Below are 20,564 nucleotides of genomic sequence, written 5' to 3'. Positions count from 1 at the left end.
GCATAAGACCTGAAAGCACAAAACTCCTAAGGGAAAACATATGGGAAAAGCTCCTTGACACTGGTCTTAATAATAATTTCATGGATACAACATGAAACATGAAAACACAAGCAACAAAAGCGAAAATAAACATGTGGGGCTATATGTCAAGTAAAAAAGTTCTGCACAGCAAAGGAAAAAATAAAATGAAGAGGAAACCTATGGAATAGGAGCAAATATTTGTAAATTACATATTTAATAATGGGTTAATATCCAAAGTATATAAGAAACTCCTATAACTCAGAAGCAAGAAAATAAATAAATCAATTAAAAATGGGCTCAGGGCCTAAATTGACATTTTTCCCAAGAAGACATGCAAATGGCCAACAGGTACATGAAAAGGTGTCCAACATTACTAATCATCAGGAAAATGCAAATCAAAACTATGATGAGATAGTGCCTCTCAACTGTTAGGTTGGCTGTTATGAAAAAAAAAAAAGATAAATGTCAGGATATAGAGAAAAGGGAATCTTTGTACACTGTTGGTGGGGATATTAACTGGCACAGCAATTATGGAAAACAGTATGAAGGTTATATATCCAAAGGAAATAAAATTCACATGTCCCGGTACTAACTGCACCCCCAAGTTCACCATGGCATTATTCACAAGAGCCAAGATATGGAAACAACATAAACGAATAAGGAAACAACGAATACGAACAACATAAAACGAATAAGGAAAATGTGCATACACATACACACAATGGAATATTATTCAGCCTTAAATAAGAAGAACATCCTGTCATTTGTAACATGAATGAACCTGGAAACATTGTGCTTAGTGAAATGAGCCAGACATAGACAGGCACATTCTGTATGAAATCACTCGTACGTGGAACCTAAACTATTCACACTCACAGAAACACAGAGTAGAATGGTGGTTAGGGAAGCTGAGGGGTAGGGAAAACGCGCAGAAGTGGGCCAAAGGGGGCAAACCTTCAGTTATAAGAAAAGTAAGTTCCGGGGAATCTAATGTACAGTAGGGTAACTATACTTAATGATAACATGCAGTATACTTGAAATTTTCTCAGAGTAGATCTTAAGTGTTCTCAACACACACAATAAAGAGGGGTCATCATGTGAGGTGCTAGATATATTAATTAGCTTGATGGTGTATCATTTCACAATGCATACCTATATCGAATCAGCAGGTCATGTACCTTAATACTGCGGTCCCCAAGCCCTGGGCACCACAAGTCCGCAACCTGTTAGGGACCAGGACACAGAGCTCCGCCACCCTCCCTCCACCCCGCACTGGCCCACCGCCCCCACTTCTCCACCCCGGTCTGAGGAAAAATTGTCTTCCAGGAAAGTTAGGAAAGGCGGGCACACCGCAGGTGAGCGAGCAAGCGAAGCTTCATCTGTATTGACAGCCGCTCTCCCCATCGCCAGCATCACCACTGAGCTCCGCCTCCCCCACTCCCGTCTGCAGAAAAACTGTCTTCCATGAGACCGGTCCCTGGTGCCAAAAAGGTTGGGGACCACTGAACATTTTCAATTGTCAATCATATCAAGATCCCTGGAAAAAACTAAAATTACAGTGATAGTGGACACAGACAAATATGCGTCACTACACTTATAGAACTCCAGGTAGAGTATAAGAAATATACCATGAAATCAAAGATGGTGAAGTCATAGTAATGTAGAGGTCAGAGAAAATTCATTCATTTACTCAACAAATACTTATATAATATGCTTATGCTTATTATGTGCTGAATACAGGGGAAGCAGTAGCTTGCAAAACAGATTCAGTATCGACACTCATGGAATTTATCATCTAGTAAATGCAAGGAAGAGGTAGCATTTGAGCCTGGACAAGGAGGATGAACTTATTTTTCCCATTGGTGAAGATGGAGGAATTACTATTAAAACAGATTAGACAGCTTGTATCCAACAGCACAAATGTTTGATGGGGTTATCTGAGAGAGGAAAGGATAGGTATTTTTCTTCGAATGTATAGTAGAAGACTCAGGTTCTCAGAGTTCATAAATCAAATGCCCAATCTTCCTTTGTATTATGGTATCAGAAATATGACTGAATGCCCAGAACTTCCCCAAGATGTGCCTCAAAGCTTTCAGCCCTCTAAATCTCTCTTTTGAACTTCATTGTCATCATTCCACACAGTTTTCTGGCATTTATATTTTCTTCCTTAAGTGTTAACTTTAACCTGGTTTCCACAACTAGATTTTAAGCTTTTTCATCTACTATATCTGTATACTATCTACTATATACCAAGAACTGGGTATACAGCAATGAACCTAACAGATAAAAATCTCTGCTTCCAAGAGCTTACACCAAAGTACAGCAAGACAGTGAAGAAATGAAGCCAATGAGTATATTATGTACTATCAGAAGGTGATAGGTGTTACAAAGAAAAATAAAGCAACACATAAAAATGGAAAATTCTGAAGGGGTATAATATTAAATAGTGGTCAGGAAAGCCCTGTTAAAATGTTGGTTATTTTTTGAAGAAAGTAAGGGAGCAGGTCATGAGGCTATCTGGAAGGAAACATGCCAAACCAAGAGAACATCAAGAGTTCTCTTAGAATAGGAAATAATTCATCATCCATTCAATGCCAACATCAAGTGCAAAGAAGAGGTGGGACCATATTTAACTGATCAGGCAACAGTCAGGACAATAGCCACACAGAATGAGGGGAGAAATAATTCATGATTTCAGAATGAACGGGGCTAGATCCTGTGGGCACTGTGTGGATTTGGGTCTGAACTCTGAATTAGAAAATCTTTGGAGGTTTGTAGGCAGGGAGGTTCACGATCTGACATGAGACTTCCATGTTGATAACAGACTGAAGAATTGTGAGCAAAATTTGGAGATAACAGTTTAAGTAGCAAATGAGAGAGGCTTAGACAAGGGTGGTACAAGTGAAAGGGTTGAAAAATATAATTTGAAGGTGGAATCAACAGAATTTGATCATCAGTTGAATGTATGATCTGAGTCAAGGATTGATGTACTCTGTCTTGCCTGAGTAAATAGAAATATGGAGCTGCCAATTACTGAGATAGAGAAAACTGTGGGATGAGCAGCTTCCGTGGAGAATATCTGGAATTTAATTTCAGACATGTTATGTTTGAGATATTTATCTCCAAGTGGGGATGTAAAGTCATCAGTCAAATTTATTAGTCGAGGGTTCAGGGAAGAAATCCATGCTGGAGATATAAATTTGGAAGCTGTTGGCATATAGGTAGAATTTAAGGCCGTGAGACTAGATGAGATCACCAAATATGTAACTGAAATAGAAAATAGAAAATATCTTAGGACAGAGCCCGGGAAATTCCTCATTTAAAAGTCAGAGAGATTAGAAGTAACCAAAAAAGAAGACTAAGTAGGATCCATCTGTGAAGTAAAAAGAAAAACTGTAGAATGTGGTGTGTTCTGAAAACCAAGAATCAGACAATGATTAAGGAGTCAAATGCCACTGATAGGCCAAAGTGAAACAGGACAGTAGCATCCAGGTAATATTTACATTAAGATACCAGTATGTTTGTGGGTTGATGGGAAATATTCAGTAGAAAGAAAAAATAGGATGCCCTGCATCCTATTTTTAACTGCTAGAGTTATATCTTTGAGTAGCCAAGAGAGGATGGGACCTTACGAATTGGTGCCCTAGATAGATTCTTGTTATCAGCCCTTTATGGGATGAACTCTACACATCCAATAAAGGGCTGATAACAAAAATCTATCTAGAGCTCAAAAAAATCAACAAGAAAAATTCAAACAACCCCATCAATAAATGGGCAAAGGACATGAACAGAAACTTTTCAAAAGAAAACAGAATTATGGCCAGCAAACATATAAAAAATGCTCAACATCTCTAATCATCAGAGAAATGCAAATCAAAACCACAATGAGATATCACCCAAACCCAGTGAGACTGGCCTTTATCAAAAAATCCCCCCAAAAACAAATGCTGGTGAGTATGTGAAGAGATGGGAACACTCTTACACTGCTGGTGGGACTGCAAATTAGTACAACCTCTGTGGAAAAGAATTTGGAGATACCTCAAAAAGCTAAAAATAGAAATACCATTTGATCCAGCAATAACACTATTAGGCATCTACCCAAAAGAGCAAAAGGCATTCTATAATAAAGACGTCTGCACCCGAATGTTTATGGCAGCACAATTCACTATAGCATGGATGTGGAAACAACCCAGTGCCTGTCAATTCATGAGTGAATTATTAAAATTTGGTATATGTATACAATGGAATATTACTCAATTATAAGAAATGACGGTGATTTAGCACCTCTTATATTTTCCTGGATGGAGCTTGAGCCCATCCTCCGAAGTGAGGTATCACAAGAATGGAAGAATAGGCTCCACATGTACTCGCCATCAAACTGGCACTGACTGATCAACACCATGGTGCTCACATGGCAGTAATATTCTCCAGGGATGGGGGAGTTGGGGCTGGATAAACTCACAACTAATGGACATGGTGAGCACTGTAGGGGGGAAAAGGCACACCTCAAATCATGGTTTGGGTATAGCAAAGTCATAACATGTAACCAAAATGTTTGTGCCCCCATGATATCATGAAATAAATAAATAAATAGAATACTGCAAACTTTGAATCAGAAATAAACATTTTTCATCTTATAGTACAAAAGCAAAAATTTATAATCTAAATGGAGAATCATTACCAATTTGGGGAATTTTGATTATCATAATTTATATCATTGTTTCTGAATGCCATGTTCACATACTCAAATGATTGCTATTTATAACAATCTGGTATAAAACTGAACTTATTAAAATGATGACAGAAACCTTTTAGAAAAAAAAGAATTGGTGCCTATGCCTATATTTCTCTGGCCTACCACAAGCCTAGTTGGAGTTCAGAATATTTGTTGACAGACTAATCATTCCCATGGATGAAAAAAATCAAGAAGACGGTAAGACTAAAGAAGAACTCTATAGGAAATAATTCATTATCCATTCAATTTTACTGAAGTGACTGGTTGCCAGGTGTATGAACAAATTTGTTCAGCATCCTTGAAATGTAGAGGTTGAAAACATTTTATTTTCCCAGTATCAGGGTGCAAAGTCTCCTATGGAACATAATGTAATTCTAATGAAAATGATGCATTTCTCTAACTAGTTATTCATGATACTATAAATATCTAAAGCTAATCACCATTATGTTAAGGACTATTATACAAGTTGATGAATATTAATTACTAATTAGTATGCATCTAGATTTCAGTGTTCACATGAAACATGCATATAAAAGGATGAAACAAAAATCCATACCAGAAATGGAATTACTTTTTTATAACCTAATTTCATCAAACCCTAGTCCCATTATGATCCCTGTCTCAAATGCAGATTTCTTCTTCATTTTATTCTCATCTGATTGATCACATTGAAATGAAAGGAGGAATGTTATTGCTCCTTAAAATAGCAACATTTGCCAAGGTAAACATTCACTATTAAATATTTTCTTTTATGGTTATTTTGGCATCTGGAAAAATGTAGCTTTCAGTCTCCCCACATTACTCAAGTCCTTCTGGCCCACTCTAATGGGACCTATAAAAACCTTCCAAGAGAAAAAGCACTGCTAAGAATCTCTACAGGTCTAGAGCACTTTTTGGCTTTTGAATAATGTCCTCTCAGTTGATGGAAGCCTCAGAACTCTCTGGGTCTCAGGAGCTCGCCAAAGAGGGTCTGAGCACAGCTGTTAGAGTGGGAGCCAAAGCTTTATCAAGAAGAAGGCGTGTTGAAGTCATAGGTTGTGGTATAGGTACTGCAGTTTGCAAATCAGTAGCTTTGCCAGAGGAAGTGGGGGTGGGTTGTTGATGTGAGATGCCATAGCAGGAGGGGCTTCTGGAAAAGGGGAGCCTGTGCTAGACCCAGGGAGGTGTAGGTTGTAAAGAAAGAGGCTCAGATTCAGTCACTCAACCTAGATTTTTGTAAGTGGAAGAATCCTACAGCTGGTCTCAGAAGTTACTTCTGCTAGGCATGATGGAGGATGATGTCTTTGTCTTATAAGGGGCTCAAAGGTGCTAAAGAGTTCGCCATATTGTTATTGAGATATAACTGACAACAAACACTACTTTGTCTCCTTCTGCAATTTCCTCCCTGACATTTGGAGATAGTTCTACTATATATTTTATCAATTTGAATTTTGGAAATTTTAAGCAAAATTTTTTTTGAATATTGATTCAAAGCATTCAAAGAGATCCCATTGTATTCAATTCCATGTTTTTTGAAAAAAGGCTGCAGTCAGAAATAAAAGTAGCTAAATGATATCTGTGAATTTATTCTATAATTTTAAAATTGTTTTTCATGGAATTTAAAATGCCAGATTTTTTTTCAAGTTGTAAAGGAAGAACACTAGCATTTTGATTAAAGTGCTTACAGATTCTCTTTCTCTATCTGTGTGTGTGTGTGCGTGTGTGTATGTATATAATATATACATATATTATATATATGTTTTATAAATGTTATTTTAAGAATAATATTGGATTCAAATCATTAATCCATTAATTTAAAATGTGGCTATATTTTAATAGTAAATGAAATGAAGTTGGCATAGAGCTGAATTGGCCTCTCAACTCTATCACTTTGTTGCACTATAATTTGGTCATATTTGAGCCTTCATTTATTCATCTATTAGAGAGTTTAATTATACTTCCCCAGCAGAGTGCTCATGAGGTTTAAATTATAATGGTTATAAAATTCTTAGCCTGGAACCAGACACATAGTTACTCAATAACATGTTAGTTTCCTTCAAGCTTTATTATGTCACAAAGCTACCTTTTTCTGCAAATTATCTGTGTGTTATCATAACAGCTTGAGTCAAGTCAAGCCAGAGGCCCCTCACCAACGGATCTTTCCTAAATGATGTGATAATGCTCCTGTTTTCCATCCAGAACAAGTAAACCCACTTAATTCACTGACCTCTATAATTTTTCATATTTAAATAAAACCTTACCTCCACAATGCTTTTTCATTTTCTCTCTGAAAAACACAAGTAAAAATAAGAACATGTTCAAATTACTAAAAGTATTGCTCAGGATTTTCAATATTTTGAAAATATTTCCCAAGAAATCTTAGGAGAATGCCGTCATTTAAACTCACTTAGAGATTTCCAACACCTTGTTCATGAGCAAAAACTGTTCCTACTTCTGTCTGTCATCTTCTTAGCTATTTTCATTCAAAGAATTTTCTGTTTCATCTCTTAGAAACTAATTTTGTTTCAGGTCCCTTCTAATACATAGTTTTGTACTCCTGATAGCAGTTAGTAAATGTACTTCCTAAAATGACTATTTAATAAATAGCCTTGCTTAAATGATACCACCTAGTGTTTCCAAAACTTATCTGAAGATAAGAATCACCAGGAATGCTTGCTAAAATGCAAAATTCTGGGCCCTGAATCCAACCCAACCCACTGAATTAGAATTTCCAGGGAAGAGCACGGTAAATGGTTCTTCTCATTAGGAAAGTTTGGGAAACTGTAATTCATCATGGAAAACAGAGGTAAGCTGCTTCCACCAACCCAAAAGGGCTGGTTAAAGTTATAGAAGGAGAAATAAAGTATTCCTCTGAATTTAGAAAGGAAGAAGTGAGAAAGAATACATGATCCAATAAATTTGTGTGGGTTGGGGATGTGGTAAAAAGTTGGGATTATCAATGCTTGCTGAACTTTATTTTCTCTGTGCAACAGGGATACGCAGCCATCTGCGGAGGGAAGAGGCAGGGTAGCTATCGGGGGCTCCAGCAGTGTGGGGAAAGGTGGACAGAGCTGAGGGGAATGGGAGAGGATTCGGGAAGGAACGTGGGGAAGTGTGCAGAGTGATAGTTGTGTACTCTTCTGAGAAAGGAATCCAAGAACTCATAGACACTACGATTAATTTGTATTTAATATTAAATAGTTATATACTGGCTGTGATGGCTCCAGATAAACTGACCAGAATGAGACATTTCCTGAAGAGAGCTAACAGGCATGGTAGGCAGCCTCTAAGAGAGCTCTGATGACTCTTGCTGCCTGGAAACCATGCCCGTGTGATCCTTTCCCCTAGTGTGTGGACTGGACTTATTGATTCACTTCCAATGAACACAAAATGGCAGAAATAATGGGATGTCAATTCAAATATTAGGTTATAAAAAGACTGCAGCTTCCAACATGGGTCTTTCTCTAACTCTTTTTTTGTGTGTGTTGGGGGGGGCGGGGAGCAGGATTTCTCATCCTGTGGGAAACCAGCTGCCAAGGAACCCTGTAGAGAGGCCAAATGAGTGACCTTAGAATTGGATCTTTTGAGTCCTGCCAACAACTTTGTAGCCCTGTAAGTGCATTCTCCATCTCCAGTTGGGCCTTGAGATGACTACATTTCTCATCAAAGCTTGGCTGAAACCACGTGACTGACCTTGAGCCAGTGGCAGCACCCAACTAAGGCACAACTGCATTTCTTATGTTAAAATAATAAATGTGTGTTTTTCTATACTATTAAGTTTTGAAGTAATTTGTTACACCACAGTAGATAACTAATACAGTATATGTGTAAAAAGAGAGTTAGACAAAACAAAGGAAATGGCTAGAAATTAAGCCTTAACTATACTGAATATTTTTCACAATTATAAGTCTATTTCTTTACTTTAAAAAAAATATTTTGATGGTTGAGTGACAATACTTTTCTATTGCTCAATACATGCATGATTAAATTTAAATTCCTCATTTATAAGGTATGAGTATATCATTCTTTTCTTTATTTCAGGATATTATGGAGGTACAAAAGTTTACATTACGTATATTGCCCTTGCCCCACTTCCCCCCACCGAAACAGAGCTTCAAGCGTGTCCATCCCCTAGACGGTGTGCATCGCACTCATTATGTATGTATACACTCATCCTTTCCCCTCCCCGACATCTGCCCGACACCAAATTAATGTTATTCCTAAATGTGTTCTTAGGTGATGATCAGTAAAACCAATTTGATGGTGAGTACATGTGGTGCTTATTTTTCCATTCTTGAGACACTTCACTTAGTAGAATGGGTTCCAGTTCTACCCAGAAAAATACAAGAGGTGCTATATCACCATTATTTCTTATAGCTGAGTAGTACTTCATGGTATACATATAACATATTTTATTAATCCACTCATGTATTGATGGGCACTTGGGTGGTTTCCACATCTTTGCAATTGTGAATTGTGCTGCTATAAATATTCAAGTGCAAATATCTTTGTTACAGAATGTCTTTTATTCTTTTGGGTAGATGCCCAATAATAGGATTGCTGGATCAAATGGTAGGTTTACTTGTATCTGTTTAAGGTATCTCCATATTGCTTTCCACAGAGGTTGCACTAGTTTGCAGTCCTACCAGCAGTGTATGAGTGTTCCTATCTCTTTGAATCCATGCCAACATTTATTGTTTTGGGACTTTTTGATAAAGGCTATTCTCACTGGAGTTAAGTGATATCTCATTGTGGTTTTGATTTGCATTTCCCTGATGATTAGAGATGTTGAACACTTTTTCTTATGTTTGTTAGCCATTTTTATATCTTCTTTTGAAAAATTTCTATTCATGTCATTTGCCCACTTTTTGATAGGGTTATTTGATTTTTTTCTTACTGATTTTCCTGAGTTCTAAATAGATCCTAGTTATCAGTCCTTTATCGTATGTGTAGCATGCGAAAATTTTTTCCCATTTTGTAGGTTGTCTGTTTGCTCTCATGACTGTTTCTTTGGCTGTGCAGAAGCTTTTTAGTTTAATCAGGTCCCATTTATTTATTTTTGTTGTTGCTGTGATTGCCTTTGGGGTCTTCCTCATAAATTCTTTCCCTAGGCCAATGTCTATAAGAGTTTTTCCCACATTTTCTTCTGGAATTCTAATAGTTTCACACCTTAGGTTTAAGTCTGTTATCCACCGTGATTTGATTTTTGTGAGAGATGAAAGGTGTGGGTCCTGTTTCAGTTTTCTACATGTGGCTATCCAGTTTTCCCAGCACCATTTATTGAATAAGGAATCTTTTCCCCAGAGTATGTTTTTGTCTGCTTTGTAGAAGATTAGATGACTATATGAGGATGGTTTTATATTTGGATTTTCTGTTCTGTTCCACTGGTCTGTGTCCCTGCACTTGTGCCAATACCAAGTAGTTTTAATAATCACAGCCTTGTAGTATAGTTTGAAGTCTGGCAAATTAATACCTCCCATTTTGTTCTTATTGCCTAAAATTGCTTTTGCAAAGCGGGGTCTTCTGTGGTTCCATACAAAGCATAAAATTATTTTTTCTATATCTCTGAAAAATGATGTTGGTAATTTAATAGGGATTGAATTGAATCTGTAGATCACTTTGGGTAGTATAGACGTTTTAACAATGTTGATTCTTCTGACCCACGAGCATGGTATGGTTTTCCACCTGTTACATGCTCTGTGATTTCCTTCCTCAGTGTTTCATAGTTCTCTCTGTAGAGGTCTTTTACCTCCTTAGTTAAATATATTCCCAGGTACTTTATTTTCTTTGTTGCTATTGTGAAGCATATTGAGTCTTTGATTTGGTTCTCAGTTTGACTGTTATTGGCATAGATGAATGCCTCTGATTTGTGTGTATTGATTTTGTATCCTGAGACTCTCCTCAATTCATTTATCAGTTCCAGGAGTCTCTTGGTTGAATCCTGGGGGTTTTCTAGATACAATGTCATATCATCAGCAAAGAGTGAGAGTTTGATCTCTTCTGTCCCTATTTGGACACCCTTGATTCTGCTCTCTTGCCTGATTGCTCTTGCAAGGACTTCCAGCACTATGTTGAATAGCAGTGGGGACAGTGGGCAACCTTGTCTGGTTCCAGTTCTAAGTGGGAATGCTTTCAATTTTTCCCCATTCAGTATGATGTTGGCTGTGGGTTTGTCACATATGGCTTGTAGCATTTCTAGGTAGGCCCCGTCTATGCCTATTTTGTTAAGTGTTCTTATCATAAAATGGTGTTGAATTTTGTCAAATGCTTTTTCTGCATCTATTGAGAGGATCATATGGTCTTTATTTTTGCTTCTATTTATGTGGTGAATTACATTTATAGATTTGCGTATGTTGAACCATCCCTGCATCTCTGAGATGAAGCCCACTTGGTCGTGATGGATTATTTTCTTGATATATCATTCTGAATTTTTTTTCCTTTGGTGAAGAAATTGTGGCTTGTTGTGTCTTCTACACTCTCATGTTAAAGCACTGATGAAAACAAACTGTCAGAAATAAAAGCAGCAGATGAATGAAATAACATATTTTTGGTATATTTTAAATCTTTAATCTCTTATCCATGATGAGATACTAAGACAGTTATGACTTAGTATTGGCTTTAATTATACAAACATATCTTGCAATATATAGATTTATTGATTCATAATGTTCAGATTATCTCAAACCTCCAAGTCTCTAAAACAGAAATAATTTTTACTCTGTATTTTTGTCAAGCAGTTGATTAATCAAAACTTGTTATTTTGTACATGCAGTGATGTTTACAGCAGGAACATAAGAGATAAGTACCCTATTTTCTATATGTTATGGCCAGTGAAACTAATAATTATCCTGAATCAGAATCCTGAAAGGCTAGAGCACTGACTATTGATATCTCCTCCCCATCCAAGGAGGTGTGAATGAGTTTCAAAGAAAGCAGAGGCCTTATAGTTATTAATCTTTCTTTAAGCAGCAGTGAACAGATGGATATTCTAAGACCTTCTATTATGGTGGGATAAGCCTGAGTAATACAGAGTTGGCCCCAACACAATCAGAACTCCTGGAATTTTGATCTTGGTGGAGCCCTGTAGCTTTTGACAGTGTTGATCACACTGTTCTTACGTGATACAGGCCTCAGCAGTTTCAGGCCTCGGGCACAGGACTCAATAAGCTTGGGAAGCAGGAGGTCTTGATGTGTGTTCTCTGCAGCTTGACCTTGACATCCACAGGCACCTGTGCTGCAGGCACAGTGGCTTCAAGGATTATTAGCAAAGAGAATCTTTTAGTCCCAGGAAAAGCTCATTTGATACAAGTAGAGTCTCTATTGCTGCTTTTATTGGCCAGGTATGCAGGTCAGGAGACTGGGCCTGTAAACTGTAAAAGGTACCAGAGATATGCAAGTGCTACGGAGCATTAAAAGTTGAGGATTACTTGTGGAAGAATGAAACACGATCCCTATTTCTCACCACATAAAAAAGTTAATTCAAGATGGATAAAAGACACAAATGTAAGGCATGAAACCATAAAAATTCTAGAAGAAAGTGTAGGAAAAACTCTTCTAGACATTGGCCTAGGCAAAGGATTTATGACTAAGACATCAGAGGCAAATACAACAACAAAAAAATAAATAAATGGGACTTGTGTAAATTAAAAAGCTTCTGCACAGCAAAGGAAATGATCAACAGAGCAAATAGACAACATACAGATTGGGAGAAAATATTCCCAAACTATACATCCAATAACAGGCTAATATCCAGAGTCTACAAAAAACTCAAACAAATCAGCAAGAAACAAAAAATCCCATTAGAAAGTGAGCAAAGGATATGAATCTGCCTTTTGCAAAAGAAGATAGACAAATGGCCAACTAACATATGAAGAAATGCTCAACATCACTAATCACCTGGGAAATGTAAAACCAAAATGAGATACCACCTTACCCCAGTCAGAATGGCTCTTATCTAAAAGTCAAAAAACAATAGATGCTAGCATGGATGCAGAGTGAAATGAATGCTTATATACTGTTGGTTGGACTGCTAATTAGTACAACCTCTATGGAAAACAGTGTGGAGATTCTTTAAAGAAATAAATGTAGACTTACCATTTGATGCAGCAATCCCACTGGTGGGTATTCACCCAAAGGAAAAGAAGTCATTTTATCCAGAAGACACCTGCACTCAAATGTTTATTGCAGCACAATTCACAATTGCAAAGATGTGGAATTAACCTAAGTGCCCATCAATTCATGAGTGGATTAAGAAAATGTGGTATGTATATATGTACCATGGAGTCCTACTCAGCTATAAATGAATGAAATAATGTCTTTTGAAGCAACTTGGTTGGAACAGAAGAGGAGACCATTATCCTAAATGAAGTGTCTCAGTAATGGAAAAACAAACACCACATGTACTCTCTAATAACTGGGAACTAATCCATGGACACACATGTGCACAAAGACATGTAAAGGTAGGAGAGGGAAAGAGGGAAGGGATAAATACCTACCTATTGGGTACAATGAACATTATTTGGGTGATGGACACACTAAAAGCCCTGACTTAAGCATTATAAAAGGTATCCATGTACCAAAAACATCTGTACCCCTTTAATATCTTGAAATTTTAAAAAAGTTGGGGGTTGAGTTATTACCTGGACTAGACAGAGGTAAGTGATGCCAGACCAGCTGCTCTTAATTCTGCTCCATTTAAATGTTTTTAATTGCCTCCAAAACCAAGAGAAAGAATTATATCTCCATAGGTTCCTAAGGGCAATGCTGAAGCAGACAGCCTCAAAGGTGTTCCTTACACTCAGATCTTACCACCCTTTTAGATTTCAGGAACTGGAAATAAAGGCTCTTACCTATGGAAAGGTGGCTGCTTTTATTAATTAATAAATAAAGAGATATGGATACTCTTATTATTAAGAGACTATATCATCTGCTTAGAATGCATCAGAGAAATAACTCAATAAAATTGAGGCAGGTCCAAAAGTTAAGAAGACAATTGAAGAGACCTGTGTCTCTAGAAATCAGATCTGCACAGACAATCGAGGAGGCGCTGGGGTGTTTGGGAAAACATGTTTCATCCTTACTGTTAGAACAGGAGCAGTGGAAGAATGCAAGTACGATAAAGGCAGATAGGCTGGAAGAAGAGAGATTTCTTCAGGAAAATGTGGACATCACACAGAACAGACAAGAGAAAAATGAAGTAGAAAATGAGAACTTGAACATCCATATACACAGAAAACAAACAAGTTTTGCCAGATTTCTGTGTCTACCTCAAATTGATTTAGAACTCAGGCCTGGAGTCGTAAGTTATTGCAAAGCCCTACCCTCTCACATCTAAACACTGCTTCAGCCTCCTAGTTATTTTTACAAACGTAGACATGTTGAGCCTAAGAATACTGAATTATAGAAATGCCCCCTGTATTTTTGGAGACAAGATTTGATTTCAGAAGTCAAATAAGGCTTTGCCTTAATGAAAAAATAAATGTGTTAGTTCAAAAGCTGCCTCGTCTCAGGAGGGCGTCTTGCTGGTCAATAGAAGGTGCATTTCAAAGAGACAGCTGTAAACTGGGCCTTTGGTTCTCACCTGTTTTGAAAGACAAGGCAGGCCTCCCTTAGGACCAAAGGTTGCCGGTGCTGACAGGTGGACCCTCAGAGATGAGAGCTAATCAGATAGATATGCTAACGCCCAAGCCAGGCCCAGATGGAACCATGCGGTTAAAGTGATTAACACAAAGCACAGCCCATGTTGACTTCTGGGATCATCTCTGTCTCCAAGAACACAATCACCAGAGCCAAGATGTCTCTGTTTGTTGCTAAAGTAATAGCCTTATCATAAAACTTGAAGTTTGCCCCAAGACGATTTTATAACTCATTGTTCCCCTAGTTAGAGTTAGTTAAAGGATCTGTAATAGCCTTTTAGGAGACTTTGACCCTAAAGTAAACTGCCTGTTAGTATGCAAATCCCGTTGCCCTTGGCAACGGGGAGCCTGTATGTACCCTATATAATACCTGTGTGGAGTTTCAGTCGGGGAGATATTTTATGAGGGTATAATATTTCCATCCGGATACCCTCCTTTATCTATTTTCATAAACTTTTACTTTATAAACTATATCTTTGGCTCTGTGTGTTATTATTGCCATTACTTTATATTTTTATTTCTGTTTCCTACTATAGTTTTCATCCTTTGCGATGACCCCTGCCTGAGAGACCTGATCGGAAGAAAAAACCTCTTTGCAGGGAGTGGAGCTAACTCCCTGCAAACTGGCGTAGTCAACTTAGAGACCTGATTGGAACAAAGAGAAAAGGACCTCTTTGCGGGGAGCGTAGCTAACTCCCCGCATAGACATCCTTGTTTACTCTATACAAAATACTTAGCATCAAATTCAAGGCCTTCCCCCATCCAGGTCTAGCCTGTGCTCCTAATCATATCTCCTCATTTGTTCATTTACCCAATAGTATTTATTTGGAAATCAGTAGCTGCCATGGTGACAAGACATATGCAATCTCTCAGAGGCTTACTGTCTGGATGGAAAGACAAATATTGCAGACAATTTCCAAAACTGGTTTTTAGTTGAAATTTTAATGAGAGTAAAGGAGACAGACACCGGCCCTGAGGTCATATAACAGAGACTTAACCAAGTCTTCAGTGTCAAGGAAACGTGTGCTAAGGAGTCTAGGCTTGGCTCTAAAGGTGAGTGGGTGTTAGCTGGGAAGGTAGAGAGAGGATGTGTTGGTGGAGGGAGTGAGACCATTCTGAGCAGAAGGGAAAAGCATGTGAGAAGATGTTAAGGTAGTCAGGAGCAGGGACAGTCCACCTGACAACGTGAGCCATGCTTTCTGTGGTGCAGTTAGAGCTCGAGAGAATTTTCTCAAGGATCAGGACTAAAATGAGTAGGAGGAAGCTGAGCTATCAGAGCTGTGTATTAGTTGTGAGACCACGTGGACTCTGGACGCAAAGGAAGTCAAGGCACACGGTGGTTTAAAGCAGGTTAGGAAGACGCCTGGTGCCAGCGGAAATAAGAGATGAGGCTGAGAGTTTTAATTGGAGTTAGACCCTGCAGGTGCCCCGGGGCGTTTCAAGGCTGCGGTCTTCATTGAGAGCAACTGGAAATCACTGAAGGTGTCTAAGATGGGGGAGGACAGGATCATACTTGCATTTTTTAAAGCAAAATGATAAATGGTGGCCAGAGACGAGTGTGGGAGAGAGAAGAGAGGCGGGGGCTGTGCCTCCTGCCTGCTCACACCCGCCTGGCTGCTGCTGGCTGGTTCTTCCTTTTGAAGTGCATCGCCCCTGGCAACCCAAAGTCTGTCCCGCCTCAACATTCCGAAATCTCATACGTCCTTCGTTGCCCAGCAAAAAGGCTGCCTCCTTCGTAAATCCAACCGTCAGTTAAGCTCCCAGATGGTTCAGAGCAATCATCTCATCCTCCAGGGATTAATTTCTCTTACTTTCGCCTGATCCTGTTTACATTTAATACATTTTTATTCCACTTTGTTATACTTCAGACAGTTTACCTTTATTCTGTTTTAGCTACAAGCATTTTGCTCATCCTCAATATTTTTGAGGACTTTTATCACATCGTATCCATCCCGGTGTACCCTTCTAGCATCTAGGATAGTGACTTACATGTAGCAGATGGTATTTTTTTTAATGGTAGCCATCTATCACACACAGACTCTCAATGCATGATTTTGCAGGAGACTGGGGCACTTAACAGAGAAATCCAGATGGGGAGTTCAGCAGAGAACCAGAACTGGTTTCTGTGGATTGTCTCATTACTCCCTGGCTGGGCTGTCAATATCACCTGATCCACACTTTAGCACCTGGTTTCTAGATATTTCTTCAATTAGTGTTTGCCTCTCTGATTAAGAAATAAATGCAACCTTTTAAATGTTTTACTGCCAGAGTTAAATAAATGCTATTTGTATGGTTGATGAATGTGATTAGTAAGATCCATTAGAAAAAAAGAATATAAATAATTGCTTTGCAAAATGGAAAATGCTAATTTCTAGAGACAATCAAGGAGCATCGTTGTGCTTGGATAGCCAGCACCAGACTATGTAATTGCTTACTGCTCTCGCCTTGTGTTTTTACAGTAGTAAGAACCAGTGTTTTCTTGTTAGTCCACAGTTTTATCTGTACCATACACCTGCTGCTTTTGAGTATAACAACTAAACTATTCAATTTACAACTCTATACTGTCTTTAAAAACATAACTCTGCTTATGATGAACAGAAATAATAGCTTGCAAAGTATCTGTTTTGAATTGTACTATTTAGTCACTGAGATAAGTCTTAACTACCACATGTGAAAAACATCTCACTTCCCTCAACCACTGTTCCTTAGGTACCGTGTTGTTTTTTTCTCTAAACTATTTTATCTGACACCAAACATAGGTTTCAAATTTCCAAGTAAAGTACAACATCTCTCTAGGTTTGTTGACATGTTTCCAATCCTGTGGGTGTCTCCCAGGCAACAGAATTTTAGGAGAACTAAACATAGTATATGAAAAACAGATGGAAATTGAGATGTTGATCAAGTGAAAAGTAAAAGTAGAAATCAGAAAAAATGACAGGCTTTACCTAGATGCCTGTAACCTAACGATACTACAAGAAGCAAGTAGTAAAAACTGACGGTGTGTATAACAGCCTCTGCCAGGCAGAGCTGGAGGTGAGCTATAAGGTTGTGCCTGGTGTGACAGGCAGAATCTTACTCCCCATTCCCCAAAGACAGCCACATCCTAATTCCAGGACCTGTGAATTTTTGGTGATATGAAAAAGGGGAATTAAGGTTGCTAATCAGCTAACTTTAAAATAGGAAGACTATCCTACCTTATGTAGGTAGGCCCAAGGTATTATAATAACAAGCGTCCTTAAAAATCCTTAGAAGGGGGAGAGGGAGGCAGAAGAGAGTGAGAGGGAGCTATAACTACAGATGTACAACCAGAGAGGAATGTGACATTGCTGGCTTTGAACATGGGGAAGGAGCCCAAGAGCTAAGGAGTGCTGGTGGCCTCTGGAAGCTGGAACAGGGAAAGCAATAGATTCTCCACTTGAGTCTCCAGAAGGAAATGCAGACTTGCTGGCAATGTCACTTCAGCCCAGTGAGACCCAGCGGGGCCTTCTGACTTCCAGAACTGTAAGATAACAAGTCTGTGTTGTTTCGAGCTCCGAAGTTTGTGGTCACTTGTTATAGCAGCATTTAGGAGCTAATACAACTGGCATTGTCTGTCTGTCTTCCATCATGGTTACAGGACTTGGAGCCCAGGAGAATCCTCGGGATTTAGATGAGTGTGTTATAGGAAGACGGGTCCCCAGATCTGCGCAGAGCTAGTTGGGAAGATGGAACTATGTTAAGAGGTCCGGGAGGTCCTAGACCAGGGGGACCAATAAATGTAGTGGTTTTATCTGACACAAAAATGTGGGTCAGGAAAGTTCCCCTGACACAGAGACCTCTATACAGACAACACCCACCCCATCTTCAAGATCCTCTCTCCAAATAGAGGGAGGCTTGTATTTGCCTGAAGCATCTGGATGGAAGGGGAGCACCTGAGGTCAAAGGACATATTTCTTATAACTCACTTCTCTCAACCATTTCCTTTATGAATACCAGACACTGTCCCTAATGCTCCAGCACCTCCTCTATGTCATATATAAGTCCTTGTCCTGCGGATTGAGGCAGATTGCCCTGGAATGAGGCAGAAAACAGAATCTCAAGCTGCTGAGCATAGCCTGAAACAGTGGACAGTGAAATAGGTCTGCAGGGAAAATAGAAGCTAGAGTCAAGAGATCATAGTATTGACAAATTCCACAATCTCAAATGTCCCCAAAGTCTCTGTATTCTGACTTGAACAATCTGTCTGTATAAATGGGGTAAAGTCAGACTACACATCCCATCCAAAATTTCTCCCACAAGAACCAACATTTCTGGAAATTCTACCAGGTGCTCTGTGGCTCTTTCAGATACTGGCCTTGAGGTACAGAATGGAATGGAAGCTGGAGTGGAAGGGGTATTCCATTTGGAAGAACATCATGCATTGTAAGAAAGCCCCACCATGAAAGGCAGAGTGTATCAGTTACGCTGCGGTAAGAGATGTGATAATAGAAGGGCTCTTCCATTATGCAAATAACACAGTTGCATCAGGCTGTGGTCAGGGCCGTGTTCAGGCATGGTCCTGGGGAGACCAGGTGGCCATGAATCTGAAAAACATAGATTATAACTATCAAGAATTAGGATACAAACAAGTATCTGCAGTTGGATTTCTGGGTGCTTGGACTCCCAATGAACAGAATTTTGTAAGCACACACACACACACACAGAGATACACAAAGAGATATCTGTAAAGAACACAGGATGACATTACATGTAATATTGTCATGAGTGTGTCGACACTAAATCTGAAAGTGACTTGAAAATAGTAAACTCAGGGATTGGGAGTATAATAGACCTTTGGGTCACCAAGGCTTGTATACCAGATCCAGGTTTGTACATTGGACCACAAAATGTTATTTACACAGCATTCAGTGTTTGGACGGAGGAAAGTAGGCAGCCAAGATGTCATACATGAGGGGTTAGGGTGAAGGTTTTGTTGTTATTTAGTTCATTTTTAAAAAATTTGCTTGTCTTATATCTAGAGACTAGGAGAGAGAGTTAAATTCTGCTTTGCCAATCTTCTCTCCAAATCATGACATTCCTAGGGGCAGTACACACCTAAGATACATAGAGAATAAGAAGCAAACCAACCCTGTAGTGTTAGCTGAGTCTCCTGTAGTATTTTCCATAGCAGAACTCTGGTAAAGCTTGATTTGAAAGCTCAGTTCTATTTTGAGGCCTAAGCCAAGAGTTCAGTCATAGAATACTACCAGTCTCTGGCTAGCCACATTGTACAGAAATGAGAAAAAATGAACATCTTATTCTGAAACAAAGTATGATCAGGCCCTAAAAGATCTTGGCTCTAGGTCAGATTAAATTTCAGTACATGAAAGAAAGAATAAGAACAGAAGTGAGATTTGGGCACATGACACTGGAGCACAATAATCCCATGCACTTATAAAACAGAGTCTAAACTTAATTTTGCCACCTGAATAATCCTATTAATATTTCCTACTCTCATGGAGAAACACAGAAGAGGGTGCACAGAAAAAGGAGCAAGTGAGACTTTCTTTCAGAATACGTGGTAACATCTATGTGAAAATTGGATGTGAGTCATCGTAGCAACGTACAAACTCCAACTGCCATGGTTAGGGGAGTCCTGGCTGCTATACCAAGCAAGCCTTCAAGATTTCAGTGTTTTAAAACTGGAATTTTATTTCTTCCTCACATGACACTCCACAGGGAATCAAACACCCCAGCCCCTTCCACCTTGTGGCTCATCCCCTAGCACTGGAGCTGTCGGCCTCCAGCAGGAGAAGGGAGAGAGGGTAAGTTATCCTTACTTCGTAAAAACTTTGACCTTGAAGTGACTCCATGTCACTTCTCATACTCCACTGGTGAGAACTGACCATATCTACATGGTAGTATGACCGGAAAATACTGTCCGTGGCTGGGCAGCCATTTCCTAATGACAATTTCAGAATGAGAAACACCAAGATTTGTGGACAAGAAACCAACTGCCGCATGCACTTTTGGCAACTAACCAAGCAATTTGTAGAGATTGTTTTTGTCTGCGCATCTCTCTCCTGGGTGTCTGACAATTACTGCTAACTTCACTGCACCATGCCCATTCTTATTGCCATCGTAAGCTTCTTCCCCTATTTTACTATTTCCATTAATAAATCTTGGTGGAAGTTTAAGTTTTCCTTTTAGACATAAACATGGCATCTAGCACTTTG

Source organism: Eulemur rufifrons, chromosome 19 (assembly GCF_041146395.1).
Source record: "Eulemur rufifrons isolate Redbay chromosome 19, OSU_ERuf_1, whole genome shotgun sequence".
Lineage (NCBI taxonomy): Eukaryota > Metazoa > Chordata > Mammalia > Primates > Lemuridae > Eulemur > Eulemur rufifrons.
The sequence above is the reverse complement of the archived record's forward strand: the minus strand, read 5'-3'. Positions refer to the sequence as shown.